This window comes from Chenopodium quinoa, unplaced genomic scaffold (genome assembly GCF_001683475.1).
Source record: "Chenopodium quinoa cultivar QQ74 unplaced genomic scaffold, ASM168347v1, whole genome shotgun sequence".
NCBI classification, from domain to species: Eukaryota; Viridiplantae; Streptophyta; class Magnoliopsida; order Caryophyllales; family Amaranthaceae; genus Chenopodium; species Chenopodium quinoa.
In genome coordinates this window covers 937,727-957,184 of record NW_018743510.1, presented here as the reverse complement: position 1 = coordinate 957,184, position 19,458 = coordinate 937,727, and the positions used below count along the sequence as shown (strand labels likewise).

The 19,458-nt window shown below is 34.2% G+C and overlaps 1 pseudogene; it reads left to right on the top strand.

Annotated features, from left to right (window-relative positions):
- The first annotated feature begins 4,077 nt into the window (after window positions 1–4,077).
- On the top strand, window positions 4,078–9,801 carry LOC110739671 (annotated as a pseudogene).
- The last annotated feature ends 9,657 nt before the right edge of the window (window positions 9,802–19,458 follow it).

Genomic DNA, 19,458 nt, shown 5'->3' with positions numbered 1-19,458 from the left:
TTCCCGTTACCAAAATTTTACAATGTAGTCAACCTTTGTCACACAAAAAACATGGATTTGACAACATTATTTCCGACCCTATGTTCCCTAGTTTTTCCAATCTCACAACAATAACAAAAACACAACTTTCTTAGCTTATGATAGTGTAGCCAATTCTTGCACCTTGTTTGACTATAGGCCTGATCACCTAAGCAATTTTCGTTTTGATAACTTGGATTATATACTTGGATCAGAAGATGAGACTAGTACCATGTTGGGTAATTTTAGTGTAGTGGGTTCTTGCAATGGTTGGGTACTGTTTCACTCGTTGATGCGTCGTGGTAATTCTAGTCGTCTGAATTCGTTTTCGGCTTCTTTGCGGCTGGTGAATCCGATCACGAGGCGTTGTTTGGTCCTTCCTCAAGCACCGTATGCACTAGCGTGGCGGGACCTTAACTATGGATTGGGTTACAGTTCCAAGACTGGACTATTTAAGGTGGTTAGGTTGTATCATCGACAAGGTAGTGCCAAAATTACGGCGGAAGTCATGACTGTTAGGGATGAAGGTGATTGTGCTTGGGAGGTTATGGACACGGAATGGTCTATTGGAATTACGTCGATACGAGGCAAGCCTGTTGTATTGAATGGTGCGTTACATTGGCTAGTAAATTATGATAATTTGATACTAAGGTTTGATATCGACCAAAGAAGTTGGTGATTGTTTCTCATCTAGGCATATTGGATGGGTTGCTTTGTGTGGGTGCTCCTTGTGGTTTTGGCTATCGATGACAAAAGTGCGGAGATATGGGTGATGAAGGAGTGGAATCGAAAAGTCATGGACTTGTTTTACCATCATTGATGGACTCGATATCAATGGGCAGTTCGTTCTATTTCTGGAGATTAAAGATGGCAAGATGACATTATTGACGACATTGCCGCGTAATCTAAGTGTTAAGGGTTACTTTATTGATGTTTATGATCCTAAACTAGGAAAGGGATAAAAGGGTGCCTTTGTTAGAGGGGGTGGATGGAAAAACAAGAGCAAGGGGGACAGTAGATTATTTTGTGCCTAGTTTCTTGTGAAATATCTTCAAATTATAATGAATTATGTAATTCATATTTTAGTTGATAATTCTTTGATGTAGTCGTATGCACAAATTATTGCATTTATACATTACAATCAAATTTCTTTCTGTGTTTATAAATAAAGTAATTGGAGTAATATAATGTGCCTTAGGTTTATATTTTCATAGTTTCGTACTTTCATGTTACTATATAATTTAATTTTTTCTATAACCTGGTCTAAAGCATGAGTACTACACTTTCAAAAAAATTGGCCTGACCTGGCCGACGTGAGATTTATACGCACACATTAAAATTATATTGATCATAATGACCCTAATTTTAACGTAGTAACTTTTATTTTTAACATGACAACCTTTTTTAAAACTTATATGACCTTTAATATTATCGTGAAGCTGAAGTACGACATTATATTAAACATAGTGACTATAACTTTAGCATAGTGAACTTTATCATTCATATTGTTCTGTATATAAAAAAATTTCATTAAAAAAAATAACCTCTTATAGCCTTTATAATACCAAAATGACTTTTATTTCAACAATAACCTTTAATTTATTTTAATATAGTGACCTTTTTAAAACAATCATAGTGTCTCTCATGTTAGTGGTCCACAATAAATTAGTGTGAACCAGGTCCATTAAGAGTTTGTAAAACGTGTACAGCTAGCAAAAGAAACTAGACATAATTATGGGAAAATATATCCTAGTGAATCTTAATATTCACCAAATCTAATATGTTCCTAAATATTTCCTAAAATATATCTTAATAAAACTGTTTTGTTTTTCGTTAAACTGCTTCTTATAAATTACCCATCAAAACCATAAAACCTCGATTAAAAACCAATCTAACACATATTTTTTTAATTTACCAAAGTTTTTCCTCCATCAAACCAATACACCTAAGAAAAATCAATAATATAAGCATGGTGGCACGAGTAGTTCGAGTCTCAAGCACGAGAAGAAAGAGATTAAGAAAACTCTATAGTATAAGCATGTGGCTGGCACGAGTATTTCGAGTTTCAAGCAAGGGAAAAAAGACATCAAAAAAAATCACAAATATCACTAGGCACAAAAGTTACAACAATTGCCTACTGAAATTCTTGTAAATATTGCTAGTAAACTTCCAGTTACCAAATGTTACAATGTCGTCAACCTTTGTCACACAATACCCATAAACTTGACAATATTTTTTTGTGACCCTATATTCCCTAGTTTAGTCCAATCCCACATCAACAATAATTATAATAATAATTCATCCAAAAATACAACTTTCTTAGCTTATAATGGTGTAGCAAATTCTTACACCTTGATTGACTATATTCCTGATGATCACCTAATAAACGAGTTTCGTTTCTATAACTTAGATTTTAGAGAAATTGTGGCTTCTTGCAATGGTTTTCGTACTGTTGTTGGTTCGCAATTCTAGTCGTCCTTATTCGTGGTTAGATACGTTCCGGCTTGTGAATACGATCACGAGGCGTTGTTTGGTCCTTCATGAAGAAATGAATACATTTCCGTGGCTGGACCTTGACCATGGGTTGGGTTACGGTTCCAAGACTGGACTATTAAAAGTGGTTAGGTTAGGTTATCGACATGGTCTTAGTGCTAAAATTACAGCGGAAGTCATGACAGTTAGAGATGAAGGTGATTGTGCTTAGAAGGTTATGGATACGGAATTGTTTGGATTAACGTCGATACGAAGCAAGTCTGTTGTATTGAATGGTGCGTTACATTGGCTAGTAGATTGTGATAATTTGATAGTAAGGTTTAATATCGACAAAAGAAGTTTGATTTTATCTCTTCGCCTTGCACTAGTAATATACCCTAGTGAAACAAACCCGAAGGCGGAGATGCTTTGTGTGGGTGCTGCCTGCGGTTCAAGGATCGGTAATAAAGGTGTGGTGATGTGGGTTATGGAGGAGTACGACGTCGTAAATTCATGAACTTGTTTTGCATTCATTGATGGACTCGATATCAATGAAGACTTCGTTCTAACTCCGGAGATTAAAGATGGCAAGATGATATTATTGACGACATCGTCGCGTAATCTAAGTGTTAAGGATTTCTTTATTGATGTTTATGATCCTAAACTAAGAAAGAGGGACAAAAGGGTGCCTTTGTTAGAGGGGGTAGATGAAAAAACAAGAGCTAGGATGACGGTAGATTATTTTGTGCCTAGTTTCTTGTGAAACATCTTTAGATTGAGATTTTTTTTTTTTTTTTTTAAGGAATTAGATTGGAGTTACTTAATTGCAATTTTAGTAGGTTTATTCTATGTTGTATGCACAAATAAAGGATTAATACATTATAATCGAATTTCTTTCGTGTTTCTAAATCAAGAAATTAATAGTATTTCGTATATATAATGTGCCCTTGATTGATTTTAAAGAGACAGGATTTCTACATTTAAAAGAAAAAAAAACTTATTTGGGGTAATTTTAATACAATTAGATATTTTTTCCTATTGAGATTTGATTTTTTTACTTAAGAGCAACTTTATAAATAAAACATAAATAACTTTTATCATATTGAATAACTTTTATTTATCTCGGGATAACTTTTTGTCATTCTAATACAGGTATCTACACAATTGATGTACAATATTTATTGTCACTCGATTTAACAGGTATATTATAGCAAAATAATTATTAATAAAATAATAGAAATAGAAATTTTAGAACAAATGCAATATTGGAATAGAGGGAGTATGAATTGGTATTAAGTTACAAGGGTTACAAAAAAATTGAAAACCTGAATCGAAACCTATTGCAACAAGTTTCCTATTTTGCTACCTGAAACTAGAACCTATTGTACAAGTTTCAGTTTCGATTCGGCGATTCAGGGTATCTTATATTTGTTCGTTCTCACCCCTATCACTATCCATAAGGCAACTATTCAAGCAAGAAAATTATGACGAGAGAGAATCTTCAATTATCATGAATAATGAATTGCAACTATTAACAAAAAAAAGTGAAAAAATATACTCACTTCGTTTGTAACCGGCCTAAACAAATACCAACCCAACATTACAATAAAAGAAAGCCCAATTTACAAAATCAGCAAACTCTATTGAAGCTTCGTCGTATTCATCTTGTATCTTTTTGGTGAAGAAAGTGGCTCATCTCATTCCTTATCTTGACTTCCTGCAATCGCAAGGAGAGAGAAAGCTAAAAGGCAGCCATGGCAGGTGTTGCAGGAGGAGTAGGTATCACATGGCCATCAAAGCTTTCCGCCATTAAACCATCTTCTTCCAAATCTAAGCACCCCTCTTCGCTCCCATTCTCCTCTTGTTGTTAAAATGACTGTTTCTGTTGATGAGAAGAAGAAGTCTTACACCCTTCAAAAATCTGAAGAAGCTTTTGCTAAAGCCAAGGTTTTGATTACTCATCTCTCTCTAATTGTGATTTTTGTTGATTGTTCATAATTTTGAGAATTGGGTTCGTTCTTAATTTTGAGAATTGGGATCGTTAACTTGTGATTTATTACTTAATTGTTGAATTTGCGTGCTATGTAATTTGAGATTTGGGAATGTTTTGCTTTGCTATCTTGGTTAATTTTTGGTTCACGTAACCTACCCATCTTTTTGGCATTGGTTTTAACTAGAATAATCGACTCTTAGTAGACTGGTTATAATTTATGTTAAGCTATGGGCATATGGTTGATGAAGCATTGAAAATTTTAATGAAACTAGGGTATCTCAATCGTGCGTGGTACGATTAACCATTGTAGGGGAGTTATGTATTCGGACCACAGAGTTTACAGACTTTTAATTGCTATTTAATGATGGTGTAAAATTAATATTCACTGATTAAATTCCTATAATACAACTGTTTTTTAACCACAACATCCACACGAGACATAATGCTCTGAATTTGGGATTCTGAAGAGGTGTTTGAGTTTGCTGGACGTTTATTTTGGGTTGATTTAAGTTGTGGGGTGATTAGTTGGGATGATGATGACCCTTTTCGCGGTGATGAGAACGAGGAGGAGAAGGCTCGATGTCGGTTTATTCCACTTCCTAAGGGGTGTAGGAAGCCACATAATGCTCTGAATTTGGATGACAAACGAAACATGTTTGGGACTGGAGGGTATATTCATTTTATTGAGTTGTATAAAGAAGGAGATTATGTGTTGAAGTTTTGGAGGTTAAAGGATTTTGATTCTGGTGTAAATGAATGGAATTTGGTGTACAATTTGTCTCGTGTGGATGTTGTGAGTGTCATGGTGTGGAGAAGTCATTACCCCTGCTAATTTTCTTGACATCAAAATTGCTCTTATAAAAGTGAGAGAAAGCTAATTGTTGAGTGGATTAAGTAATCCAAAAATCCCATATTAATGAACAAATGATTTAAACATCTGCATCAACAACTCGTTTTAGGGGGAAAAAAAAGAAAACAAAATAATTACAGTGGTGAAATGGGAATTATTAGGGTAATAATACATGTTTCTTACATGAAGCATTGAAATGTTTAATGAAACGGTTTTTTCACTATATACCCCTGAGTTTTTTGTTTATTCACCATATACCCCTGAAAATTTTCAAATTCACCTTATACTCCTGAGTTGTTTCAAAAATTCACCATATATCCCTAATGACAACAAGATGAGTAGAATTTAGTTAATTATGCATCGAAACTACCTTAGATTCCCCCCCCCCCATCCTTGAAACCACTCCTCTCTTTTCTTTAACCCCCCGAAACCACTCCAAACTCCATAACCATATCTGTATGATTGATTTTGAGGATGAGAAAAGGAAATTTGGGGTCGTTTTGGGGGTGGTAAGGAATGTGAGTGGTTTTGTGTAGGGGAATTTATTTAGGGGGTTTCTGGTCATAATTAATCCTAATGACTGACGAAGTTAAGAATCATTAATCATCAAGGGTATATGATGTATTTTTGTGAAAACTTGGGGGTACATGATGAACTTAAAAAAGTTTCAGGGGTATATGGTGAATAAACAAAAAAAAAACTCAGGGGTATATGGTGAAAAAACCGTTAATGAAATGTGGAATATTGATAGTATTTTAGCATCCATGTTCCATTGATTCATTTTCTCTTTATTTTATTTTTATTTTTTTTTTTTTTAATTTTCTTTGGGGTAAGCAAGCAAGAATTTTATTACTTCAAAAATCAGATTACAAGTTAACCCCCCAAGGGCCTCTATGCAGGCTAATTAGCCCAAAACACCTATACAAAGAAACTATACAGTAAGGCTTTCAAGCCATTCTCTATGTTTTACATTTAGCTTTTGGCCTCCTAGAGCTAACAATCTATGCTTTATGTCACATCTAATGGACTGTACAATGTTGGGGATTTCATGATTTTACTCTCCCAATATGCTATGTTCCTGACCCTCCAAATTTGATACATGACTGCCAGAATCCAAGTATTTACCAAGTTTCTCTGGAAGCTATATTCTACCCTGCTGCAAGCTTTAACAATGGTATCCAGCTGGATGCTTTGTGGCCCAAAACCAATCCAAGCTCTGATATGCTGCCATATCCTGCTGTTGTAATTACGTTGAAAAAAAATATGACTATGTGACTCATCAAAATCTGCACATAGTAGACACTTCTTATCCTGTTGCAGTTGAATATGCAACATGTCTCTAGTCTTCAATCTATGCTGAATGGCTAGCCAATCAATGAACTGATGTTTAGGTTGAGCTGTCTTCACCAGATCACCTATCCCATCTGCATCTGTGATTCCTGGCTGAGAGAATCTCAAAATACTTCCCAATCTTCTCTGTTCCATTTCTGTTACTATTACATAATTTATCCCCTAGAAAATGGAATAGTTGTTGGGTTGGTGGTGGTATTAAGACTCTAGCATGAACCTGTATATGATAAAAATTGAACTCCTTCAGTATGCGCAGAAGGTAATAAGAGATGAGCTTTGTCCCCTGCACTTGGGTAATTAGTGATGCATCTTTGGGTATGAACCTTTGTATTCTTATTTGTAGAGTCATGATTGTCAATTGCTAGGGTTGAGGCGTTGAACTGATAAGTACTGTATATTGTATTTCTTTATGATGTTTTAAGTTGGGCCCCATTTATTCGTTTCTTCTTGAAAAGGATTCTTCAGTTTGTTGGAAATGTTAGATGATGAGATATCTAGATAGATGGGATCAAGGATGCTTTTGTAATGATTGTTTACAGTAGTATGCTTTGGATGAAATCCTCATTACAACCTCATTTAGCAAATATGACAAGGGCGCTTTGCACCTTTTGCCTTTTATGTTGTCATCTTAACATTATGAGCCTGGAACAGGGTGGTATCTATTATAATGTGGTATCTTTTTCCATATCAGCATTGTTATCTGCTATAAAAATAATTATGATGTAGCATAAAGCATTTGGTGGCTAACTTGTTGGAGTAAGTATTGCTGGAAGAAATCTGTTAAACAATAAACACTAATGGAGCACACTTGAACTTTTCAAGTATCCTTTGAATGGGATATGATTAGCTGATGGGGTACGCTAACTGATGTATCTTAGAATTTTCAAGTACCCAATGATAGTCCCTGAAAAACTTCGACTAGAACAGAAGTAGCTGTGTACCAAAATATCCTTTGATTGGAACAGAAATTAACCGAGCCAGTAGCCTGGGTGTACTGCACTGCTAGATTTTACCATTTAAATTGATTCTTGGAGGATTTAAGGAATTATTTGCTAGAGAAAAGAAATTTTTGTGTTGATTACCTAAGCCAACAAACCTAAAGCCCTTTCTGTTTATTAGAAACTCTAAGTAGATTCTACTTCCTGCAGAGTTTATGACTTCACCTTGGATCTGATTTTTTATTTTATTTTTTTTTACCATTGAATATTGTGCTGAATGAGGTGTTGAGGCTGGCTGTTTAGTGGACTTCGTTATTTAGTGTCTTTTGTTTTTTAAAGATGTTATTTTTATCGCTATTTAGCTTGGCAAATTTTCAATATTCATACAACACCTGATTGCAAAGTTATCCTTCTGATTCTAAAGATGTTTTCATATGAATTGCAGGAGTTGATGCCTGGAGGTGTAAATTCCCCTGTCCGTGCCTTCAAGTCAGTTGGTGGACAGCCTATAGTAGACTCTGTCAAGGGTTCTCACATGTGGGATATAGATGGCAATGAGTATATTGACTATGTTGGCTCATGGGGACCTGCTATTATTGGTCATGCTGACGATGAGGTTTCATTTTTTCTCCGGAATACAATTTCTGATATGTCATCCTCTGAAAACTGAGCATCTGGTTTTACTTAATGTTATTTGTATTATAAATTGTAATGCTATTTGGTACTGGGTACCAATTTTTTGGTCCCGACATCAGCTAGTGTTAATGCATAGGTTAACATAACCAGATAGTTATGCTTGTACCTAATTATCATTGTTCTCCCAATACTAACAGGTACTTGCAGCCCTGGCTGAAACTATGAAGAAAGGGACAAGTTTTGGTGCTCCTTGTCTTCTTGAGAATACTCTGGCTGAGTTGGTGATATCAGCTGTTCCTAGCATTGAAATGGTCCGATTTGTAAACTCAGGCACGGAAGCATGTATGGGTTCTACGTCTGGCCCGTGCATTCACTGGCAGACAGAAGATTATCAAGTTTGAGGGTTGCTACCATGGCCATGCAGACCCATTTCTTGTGAAGGCAGGAAGTGGTGTTGCTACTCTAGGGCTTCCAGACTCTCCAGTGTACCAAAGTCTGCCACCTCAGACACCCTAACTTCTCCATATAATGACCTTGAAACTGTGAAAAGTCTCTTTGAGGCTAACAAAAGAAATTGCTGCCATAATCCTAGAACCTGTTGTCGGAAACTCAGGTTTTATTCCTCCAAACCCTGGCTTCCTTGAAGCCCTCCGTGAAATCTCCAAAGAAAATGGAACTCTCTTGATCTTCGATGGTTATGACTGGATTCCGTTTATCTTATGGTGGTGCACAAGAGTACTTCAAGATTACGCCTGATCTTACAACACTGGGGAAAGTCATAGGTGGCGGCCTTCCTGTTGGTGCTTATGGAGGGAGAAGGGATATTATGGAGATGGTTGCACCTGCTGGGCCAATGTATCAGGCTGGTACTCTCAGTGGAACCCATTGGCAATGACCGCCGGGATACATACACTCAAACGATTGATGCAACCAGGAAGCTATGAATACTTGGACAAGATTACTGGTGAACTTACACAAGACTCCTTGATGCTGGGAAGAAGGCTGGGCATGCAATGTGTGGTGGATATATCAGGGAATGTTTGGGTTTTTCTTCACTGATGGGCCTGTATACAGCTTTGAGGATGCAAAGAGAAGTGACACTGCAAAGTTTGCCGCTTCTATAGGGGAATGTTAGAGGAAGGAGTCTACTTTGCCCCTTCACAGTTTGAAGCTGGATTTACTAGCTTGGCTCATACTACTGAAGATATTCAACAAACAATAGCAGCAGCTGAGAAGGTTTTCCGAGAGATATAGGACGCTGATTCTTTACCTCGTGGTCTCCAGTTTTGTAGCTTTGTTTAGTTGATAACCTGTATCAGACATTGCTTCTAATAAATGTGGTTGTATTTTCTATTATCCTGTTGTCTCTCTTGTAAGTTGTATTTTCTAGTGTATCTTCTTAATATTTGTAATCAATAGTTAAGTTTATTTGCGAATGTTCTCTTGAATCCTTATCATTAAAGGGAGTCATGTATGTAACTACTTGAGAAGAGAAAATAGTTGTTTAATCTAAAAACTTTATAAAGCTGAGAAGTTGGGTTTTACAGAGGTCCCCTTCTTAGCTGTCTTATTCCTCTTCCTTTCTTTAGTTCCCTGGTGTGTGCCTTTAATGGCTTTCCTGTTTGCTTTCTTTCTTGGCTTTTGTTATGCATTGTTTATGGTTGTTGTTTGTGGAGCTTTCAAGCGGCGTTTGAAAAATAGAAATTAACACTGGTGCTGGTTTCAACTCTGCAGGGTGGCGTTTATGGAAGGAGTATTAGCGGTGCTGTTGTTGGTGCTGCCGTCTGATGTTTCAAAACCTAAAGTAGCCGTTTTTGCTTGTATAAGGTCTAAGGTTTCCTTTAAATTATAGAGTTAATTAAAGTGAATAATTTTGATTTTAGAAATGTGATTAATTGATTATTGCTACTTTACATTAATTTTAGGTTTTTTTTTTTATTTTTTTGTAACAATTGCGGCTTTTATGGTTGGGACTGGATTACAGTGGTGGTGGTTCAATTGCTGCTGATTTCCTCCCTGTTTTTATAGTTTATTCTTAGTTTCTTACTATAGAAATTTAGGAGTTGTTTCTTTATTTATTTGTTGTGATTATTTTATTTGCAGAATTATTGCATTCAGTTTAATATTTCTTAAGTAGTTGAGTTGGGTATGTTGGATTATGGTTTAGTTGAGTTGGGTATGTTGGAATTCTTTATAAGAAAAGCTCCAGCCTTATTATGTGATGTTGTGTGATGAAATATGATTCTTTGTATATTTTTCTCTTCAGCTTCTTTGTTGCACAGAGTGACCCATTTTCTGATGGAGTTTCTTCTACTAATATTATATTCCGACATCTTCTTTTTCTCATCAGTGGAAGTCAAACTACTCCCTCCGTTTCGTAATAATCGCAACACTTTTCTTTTACATCCGTTTCATAATAGTTGCAACACTTCCTATTTTAGTAAGGACCCACTACTATTTTATTATTTCTCTCTCTCACTTACCCCCACTTGCATAAATATTTAATTGTTTCTCTCTTACAAACCCCACTTATACTACTTTTTTTTATTATATATCTCTCTCCTACTAACAATAAAAATATTCTCACAGTCTCACTAACTATACTTTATATTAAAAAATTCACCATATGATCCCTACCCTATAAATTTCCTAAAACTTTGTGCAAGCCCTACTGTTGCGATTAATACGAAATGGAGGGAGTATTTGTTTTCCTTTTGAATTTTTAAACCACATAGATTAGTTGTTGCCAACTATCGATTCTTGATACTAGGAGTACTATTTAACATCTAGGAAGTCAACTCTTTGTTTTCCTTTTATAATTTGCTGCTCCAAAATTAAAACTGTAGATTTTTCTGTGATATTATAATAAAGAAGTCCTAATAATTTCCATATACAATAGTGTTGAAATGATATGGAGTATATTATTATATTGTTGAGATAGCAATGGAAATGATATTTGATGTCAAATGTTTATGAATCTAGAGTGATTGTATGTAAAGGTATGCAAGAGACATTGTTGTCGTAAAAAATCGAGCTATGTTACTTAAATAGATAAAAGTATCAGGGTGTGGCTTGCACTGTCAAATTATGCAGCTATACTATGATCTTGTTGATTGGACACCTTCAGCAGGTACTCATTTCAAGTTATTAATGGTGCCTACTGACTTTGATAGAATTATATCATTTGCCTTTAATTATTTTTATGGTAATCTATATTTGCTCAATGTGTTTTAGTTGTAAAAATTTGTAATCACTATAACTTGCTCTTCATTATTTTGTGAATTTGTAGTTGTGGTGATTGATTGTTCATGCCCAAAGCTGCCTATCGATTGAATGGAGAAGCTTGTAAGTATTTAGGACCAGTTGGCTCTTTCTGTCTTTCACTGAAAACTCATGATATAACTTCACTTTTTTAATATCCTTCCTGAATTTGCTGTTATGTACTCTCTCTACAAGACTACAACTATGGAAAGAATAGGATGATCAAATGTGTGTAAAATAAATAAATTTAGCCTATATGCATTTTGTACCCTGTTGAAAATTTTGGACTTCAAGAAAGTATTACCTTTTCTTTTGCTTTCAGAAATTCATTCCTCTTAATTGCACTTTGCTCATTTTCCCATTCTAGCTGTATTATTGCTCTATACAGAATTGCTGCTCAAAGTTATACTGTAAAAATGATAGGTTTTCTATTTGTGGTGATGAATTGATCCTGCCAGGTCTTGAAATGTGAATATGTTGTTTGTGGAGCGATTGTTACTCAAGCTGAGGTAAGAAAGTATAGGAATTGATTATTGTTCTTGTTAAAATGGTTTATACTATTTTTGCTATTATTTAGCTTTAAATGTCCAGTATAGCTGTGTATCAAGTACTCTGATCCTCTGGTTCATTTTAGTGGAGTATCAACGTAAACAAAACCGATTCCTGTTTCAAATTTATTGCCATTTTACAATTACATTGTAAAATCTAATTACTTATTATTGTGTATGATAATCTTTCTTGTTGCCAATTTTTTTCTTGGTTTGATTTATTAATTTAATGTTTGTTTAAGATAATTCACGTACGATTCCTGGAGGAATAATAACTAGCATGTATAAAGATCAAGAAAATTTCTGTATGATTGTTTGAACATGGCAGTACTTCTCATTTATAATTAATGGTAAAATGAGTCAATGTTCAACTACACTTGACTCTTAACAGATAATGGTGGAGACTAGAGATAGAGTGAAACTAAGGTTCATGTAAATTGAGTTGGGATTGACTATTAGGGATCCACTGCAGTTAATCACTTTATATGATATGTTTTAACTTAAAGGCTAGTTTTTTGCTTTGTGAGATATATATAACAGAGTTAATCTTCGTTGGTTCTGTCAAAAGATCATTATGAGCCAGATATTCAAAACCTTGAAAGGCAAACAAATCATTGTTTGGAGCTATTACACATAAGGATCTCAAATTATATGCATACTTGTATGAAATAATATACTTTTATAGATACCTATAACCTGTATATGCAGAAAAATCATTGAGATCAGGTCTTGTTAAAAAATAAATTGAGCAAAGAGGTTATGGAACTTCGGGAGGAGGCCAAATTGATAAGAGAAGTTCGTCTTATGATGTCTGACTTTGTGACTACTTGTAAAGACATATATATATGGATGTCCTATCTGTTATGCATTGAGATCACAATGCTCTCTATATAATATATAAGAAGTGACTCCATCTGGCTTGAGCTTAATTGTACCCTTTGGATTTTTGCAGTGTTTGATGATGAAAAAACCTTTTGCAAATATCTTGCTAACCGGCATGACTGAGATTGGCACACATCATTTTTTTTCAACTATGGGAACTCACTGCAGACTGGATGTATACGGTCATAAAACTTTCAGCACGGATACCTCTGTACTACAGGAGCAGTGTAAAATTTCTTTGTGAGAGATTGAACAATTCTGTTGCATTGTTCGCGTCATCAGATGCACAAGGAATAAACAGAGAAAGAAATTGACAACCAGACTACGTGGCTATGATTATAAGGTAGTTTCCAGGCTAATATTATCTAAGCATCTAACTTTTTGCCTCTATTTTTCTCTTTATAAAACTGACTTTCATTCATTACACTATTATCAAATTTATCTCATATGTAATGGGTTTCACCTAGAAAATATTGAGTAATAAACTTTGATGCATGACTGAACCAACCTGTGGAACTACATCATGATATTGATAGTCGTCGGTGGGAATTATGATAGTGTGTCAAACTTTAGAAAGCATGGTTCGTTGTTACAACATACGGCCTTAGTGTGTCAAACTTTAGAAAGCATGGTTCGTTGTTACAACATACGGCCTTATGTATCAACGAAGATTACAACATACGGCCTATGTACTGTCTAAGCTTAGGAAAAGGCCGTGTGTTGTAATCTTCGTTCAATTTCAGTAAATTATTCTGGTTCATACTTACTGTCTATCCCGGCTGTTTAGGTGCAATTTTTATAGGGTTATGCTGCAATTTTCGTTGTTGAATGCATCGAGCAAATTTATTAATCAATGGACAACGTGTCCGAGAGTACATAGGGAGCAACCTCATTTGGACAATGATTAATCCAAACTTGTTCTACCAAAAGCCAAAAGTCTAGCTAAATGATGAGCAACAATGTTCCCAAAAGCCAAAGGTCTAACCTTGATACAACTGTAGTTTTACATTACACCGTGAAATTAGAGGATATGGTGATTTAGCAGTGACTACTTGCAAAAAAACTTCAAATTTGGATTTTTCCTAGGTTCTTTTTTCTGTAGTTTTACGCTGGACTATGAAAATGAGAGTGATTACCGGTGACTATCTCACTAGGCTCTTTTGTTCTTTCATTGTTGTCTCAATTTTAGGGTTCTCGAAATAACTGGTATTATCATTGCAATGAAGATTAGAAGAGTACTCATTTTTCTAAAAATTACCGAACAACTTAGATAGAACTAAACTTTATGATTATGATTTAGTTAGACAAGGACTAGAAATCATCTTCAAAGGCTCTATCTTTTATGGAATTGAGTTCTATCTTGATGGTCCCAGTTATTCAATCACCCCTAAATCAGGGCGTAAGGAGGAAGATTGATTTTACACTCATAATCCGACTTAGATTGGGAAAACTTTTTATTATGTGCTATTAGCATTGCATGTTGACATGACGTGCATTAATTATGCTACCTTTATTATTAATAGATAGATCTATGATTTATTATGATGACATATTGTTTAATGACTGAATATATCATACTTACCTCTGTTTTTTTTTTAGTTGACATTATTCCTTTTTTCGAAATTTTTTTTTTTTTTTAGTTGACACGTTTCCTTTTTGAGTAACTTTTATACTTTGTATTTACTAGCTATCCCACTTGCTTTATCACTCTCTCTCACTCTCTCTCCTCTGCTTAATATATGTGTCTAAATTGAACGTGTCAACTAAATAGAAACGGAGGAAGTAATTAGTTGTGTGAGACAAATTTACGGCTGACGGGTTTGTTTCGTGTTGTGTAATAGGCTAATAGGTAACAGAGCTATTCAAGTAGGTACAAAAATGAATGATTGTAAAGTTATTGAACTGGAGCAAGGATGGGAGTTCATGGAGAAGGGGATTACAAAGTTAAAAAGGATTATGGAAGGATTGCTAGAGCCGCCTTTTAATTCCGAAGACTACATGATATTGTACACACGGGTGCCTTATTTGTTATTTATAACATGTTTTGGTTTCGTATAATTTGTTGCACATTACTGGATATCTTATTGAAACGTTGGCAATATATAAGCAACAGAATAAGGGAATCACAATATTTTCCACCATGGATAGCAAGGAGCTCAGCTTCCGCAGATGTCCTAGCTCTTATTTTCCAAGCATTGCCAAAAAAAACAGGACCCATCACCGGCTCTAGCCACGGTGCGAGGCCAGCACCTGCCTTTCCATTCTTTTTCCATGCCCCATCTGTGTTGATTCTTATTTCAGCTTGTATCTATTAAACAAGGTAAGGGGGTGAATCATGGCTAGTTGAAAAAACGGTGTAATTTCTAGTCCTCCAAATATGCCACGAAGCAAAAGAAAACATAGTCTTCCAAGAATTGCTAAGATTAAGATTATAATTAATCCATCCTTCCCAATTAGAATTAAAAAATAAATTATAATTAAACTCTTTATCCATACAATTAAGACCAAAGATTCTAGACCACAAAGTTCTAGTATTGATGCAATCCCTGAACAAATGCATGTGATCCTCATTTTCAAGGTTACATCTAGTGCAAATGGGATTGAAATTGTCAACTCTAACAGCTAGAACCGTAGCTACAGGTAGAATTTGGTGACTAAGGTTCCAAATAACCATTCTGTACTTATAAGGGGATGGTGAGATTCCAATTTTTTTTTTCTTTTTCCATTTTAATATTTTATGGAAGGAAAGGAGGGGTGTGCAGTAAACTTGCAACATAGATTATGCATATTTTAAATTGTTGATGAAAGGATCACAATGGTAATGGAATGAACAAAATAATACTCTAGAAGGGGGGGTTGAATAAAGTATGGGTGTTTTTCGCAAAACTGAAAATGTCAAGGCCTTGAAATTAGTTACAAGGCGGAACAAACTAATTTCAGACCTAAAGTCAAGGCTTTGAAAACAATTGATACAGCGAAGCTGATTGCTAAACAGAATGTTAGATGCGATTGTATGAATTTAGCAAATGATCAGTTTAAGCAACATAAAAATAAGTGCAAGAACAAAGTAAAGCACACAAGGAAATTGTTACGAAGTTCAGCACAAAGGCCTACGTCTCCGCCTAGGGTTGTCCAACCCGTAGGATTTTAACTAACTTTTATTTCCTCCCTTAGAGTTCTAAAGCAACCTAGAAGATCTCACTATCTTCTCTCCGCAGCACCCCAGCTACACCTTAGACACTCAATTCCAAGAAATAAAAGCTAACTCACTTTTACTATACTTTGAGTATTATAAAATTTACTCTAAGTATATCACTCTTTTGATATATACTTTTTTCCACTCTTAGATACACTTTTCTTTTCTCTCAATCTAATCACACAATAAGGTATTAAAGAACTTATAGAGAAAATATTTAACACTCTTGCTTTAGTGTATGAAGCTTGATAATTCTTGAGTGTTCTTGTCGTTGTTGTTCTTGTCATTATTTGTTCAGCATATCTTGACGCTATTTATAAGGCCTTTAGGCTGATTTCAAAACGTTGCAAAGCTGACTTCAAAGGTTTGAAAGTCTTCAACAGATTTCCTTAAATCTTGCTTCAACAGAATTTTCAGCCCTTTTGAATTTTGAACGTTTGCTAGCTGCTGCATTCTGTTTCAACATTTATCTTTCAAGAAGATTAATCAGCCAGCTAAAATCTGTTACAATAACAAACTAACAGATTCCTTGAAACAAGGTTAGCACAAGATAATTATTCAAAAATACATAAGATAAAATTCCAATATTATAAGATAAAATAATTAACAAGATTATAAGATAAAATTATTAACAAGATTATAAGATAAAATTATTAACAAAATTATCTTGACAGAAATATAATCACAGAATAAAAATATAAAATACTTGTTAACAGAAATCTTCTAGAAAAATCTGTCAAACAAATATTCAACTTAAGGAAAAATTGGCTAGCAACATAAATTCGAAATTCAAAAGCAATGCTAAACAAATATCTGAGTAAAACAGAATTAAACATTATCTCTATAAATAATCTGCAAGATAGAATTTGTTAGAGATAAAAACATACACGAGCAAAATAATATAAGCAACAAAATATAAGTCCGTCATTCATAATTATATTGGACTCTCTTTTGACATCTCTTTTGACTTCCATCACCCTATCATATAAACATATAAAAAATTACAGTATATAAATTAAATAGCAAATCAAGGTGGAGTCATCAGTTAATATCTCTAAGGAAATCTCTTATTATATGTTAAAAATAAATTATAATAGTTGATCATTTAAAAGTATTTATCTAGATGAATTAAATAAGAACCCTTTTTCGTTTAAAAAATATATATATATATATAAGAACCCATTTTTTTTTACTGCGGAGTATATTTTTTCTTAAATTTTCTCCTTTTTATATTCCTTATAACATAACACTTTAACACGCATTTTAAGAAAAAGATTTAAGGGTATAGATGATCAGATTAATCAATATAATTGTCACATTGATATTAAATTTTCATCTTGCTAGTGTTTTATATATTTGATAATTTTTCTTGCTTGTTTACATTCTCAAATCACTTCCTTCAAATGAGTGCCAAAATACTATATATTACTAGTAATAATATGGAACAAATTGAAGTAGATATGTTAAAAAGAATTTAGATGACTCCCTTTAATTAGGAAAATTTAATAGGAATAATCCAACCTTTGCCTCATTCTCCCAAATCCAACCTTTCGATTAACCTTGAATAATTCTAAGTTTACCTATTATTCTCTCCGAGCAACCCCAACAGGTCATCCCAGCCATTATCACCAATTACCCACCAACAATAGCTCACACAAACGTGATATCACCACCACCATGAATCACAAACCACCATCACCATGAACCACTGCAAACCACTCGCTCACCAGCCACCACTCACCATTTCCCACGAATCTCACCACCCCTTTACCACGAACCACCATCAGTCCACCATACACACTCTAAATCACCCACAAAGTTAAAACCCCAAACCGACGAGGGTTGACAATGGGCTTGATGCGGGAGCAATAGTCCAATATGGGTTTTCTTGAAATTTCACGGAGTTTCTAGAAATATACACTATCCTTTAGTACTATTAATTATTAGAATTTTTGCCTATGAGTTTTTACATTTTACTTTAAAGGTTTTTCCAGGCTTTAAGAGTTTTAGTTATTAGGAAATTTATTTGTTTATTTTATTTTTGTTAGGAATTTAGGATATATTTATTAGTTGGTTACAAATATGATTAGGAGATATATTAGGATTATGATTCTTAATAGTCTATCTTATTAGGACATGATTATTAGTTTACTATGTTGAAGTTTAGGTGGAGAACTCCAAATAAGTTGTGATTCAAAAGAGTTAATTTCTCCTTTGTCAAAGTATTTTTCATGGCTTCCTAAATTAAGCCAATTCAATTCCTTGATTTATGCTCAATTAGTCATATGGCTTTTGGCTTAATTGAAGGATTTAAAATGCTAGCCATTTTTTGTCTAATTAGTGACTAAGTTCATTGCATCTGGTTTATCTCATTCATGACCAGATTCATTGTATTCGGTTACACTCAAATACTATATAAACATCTTTTTTTGTTCCTTTTCAAACACAGAAAAAGTGATATTATATCCTCTCTTAAAATTATTTTTCATGACCTCCTTTCTATTAAGCATTGTTCGAAGGTGTTTTCAATCTAACTCTCTGTAGTACACCAAAGAGTTGGAGTCGTGTAACCCTGGAGGTTGATTGCTACGAGTCCATGTGTACCTTTGCGGGGCAAATTCGACTTTAGGGCAGTGATCTATTGTCACGCCACGACATTTTCCAAATAAGCCGTTTAAATTATTTTAATTGCTATTAGTCATATTTCCTACAGTCTAAAGTCGAATTTTTTTAAGTTTTTCAGATTATGGCTAATAGGGAGACTAGTTTAGTACACAGTGATTTTATTATTTGCTGGTCGATTTGTTTAAGCGTGGATTTTGGAAATCATGTTACACTTATGGATTTTATATTAGTTACATGGGTATTAAATTAACATTTGGGTGGAGTATATGTTGTGCTTCCATGCAGTAGTATATTATATAGCACTTGAATTAGCTTATGAGTCATGACATAAATGAAGTATGTGCATACTCTATTTTACTATAATAAATTTGTGGTGTCATTGACGATTATAATCAGTTGTGTGCAATTCCACTATTGATTGGTTATCTAGATAAGCTTGTTATAATTTGTTTGTTATAAGTATATATATTAATTTCCTGCAATTTAGAAGTGTATTTTTGTTATTGCCTTGGATTATTCGATTGATTTGATGAAATTTGAGATCATTATTTGTCATATCTTCCTATGTTTTTATCATCAAAGACCTTTGATAAGATCAATACTCTAATTATAATATTGGAAGTAGCTTAGCGACCGAAATGTTGCATCATCAATAATCTGAGGGTTTAGTTGGGAATTTTCATATGTCT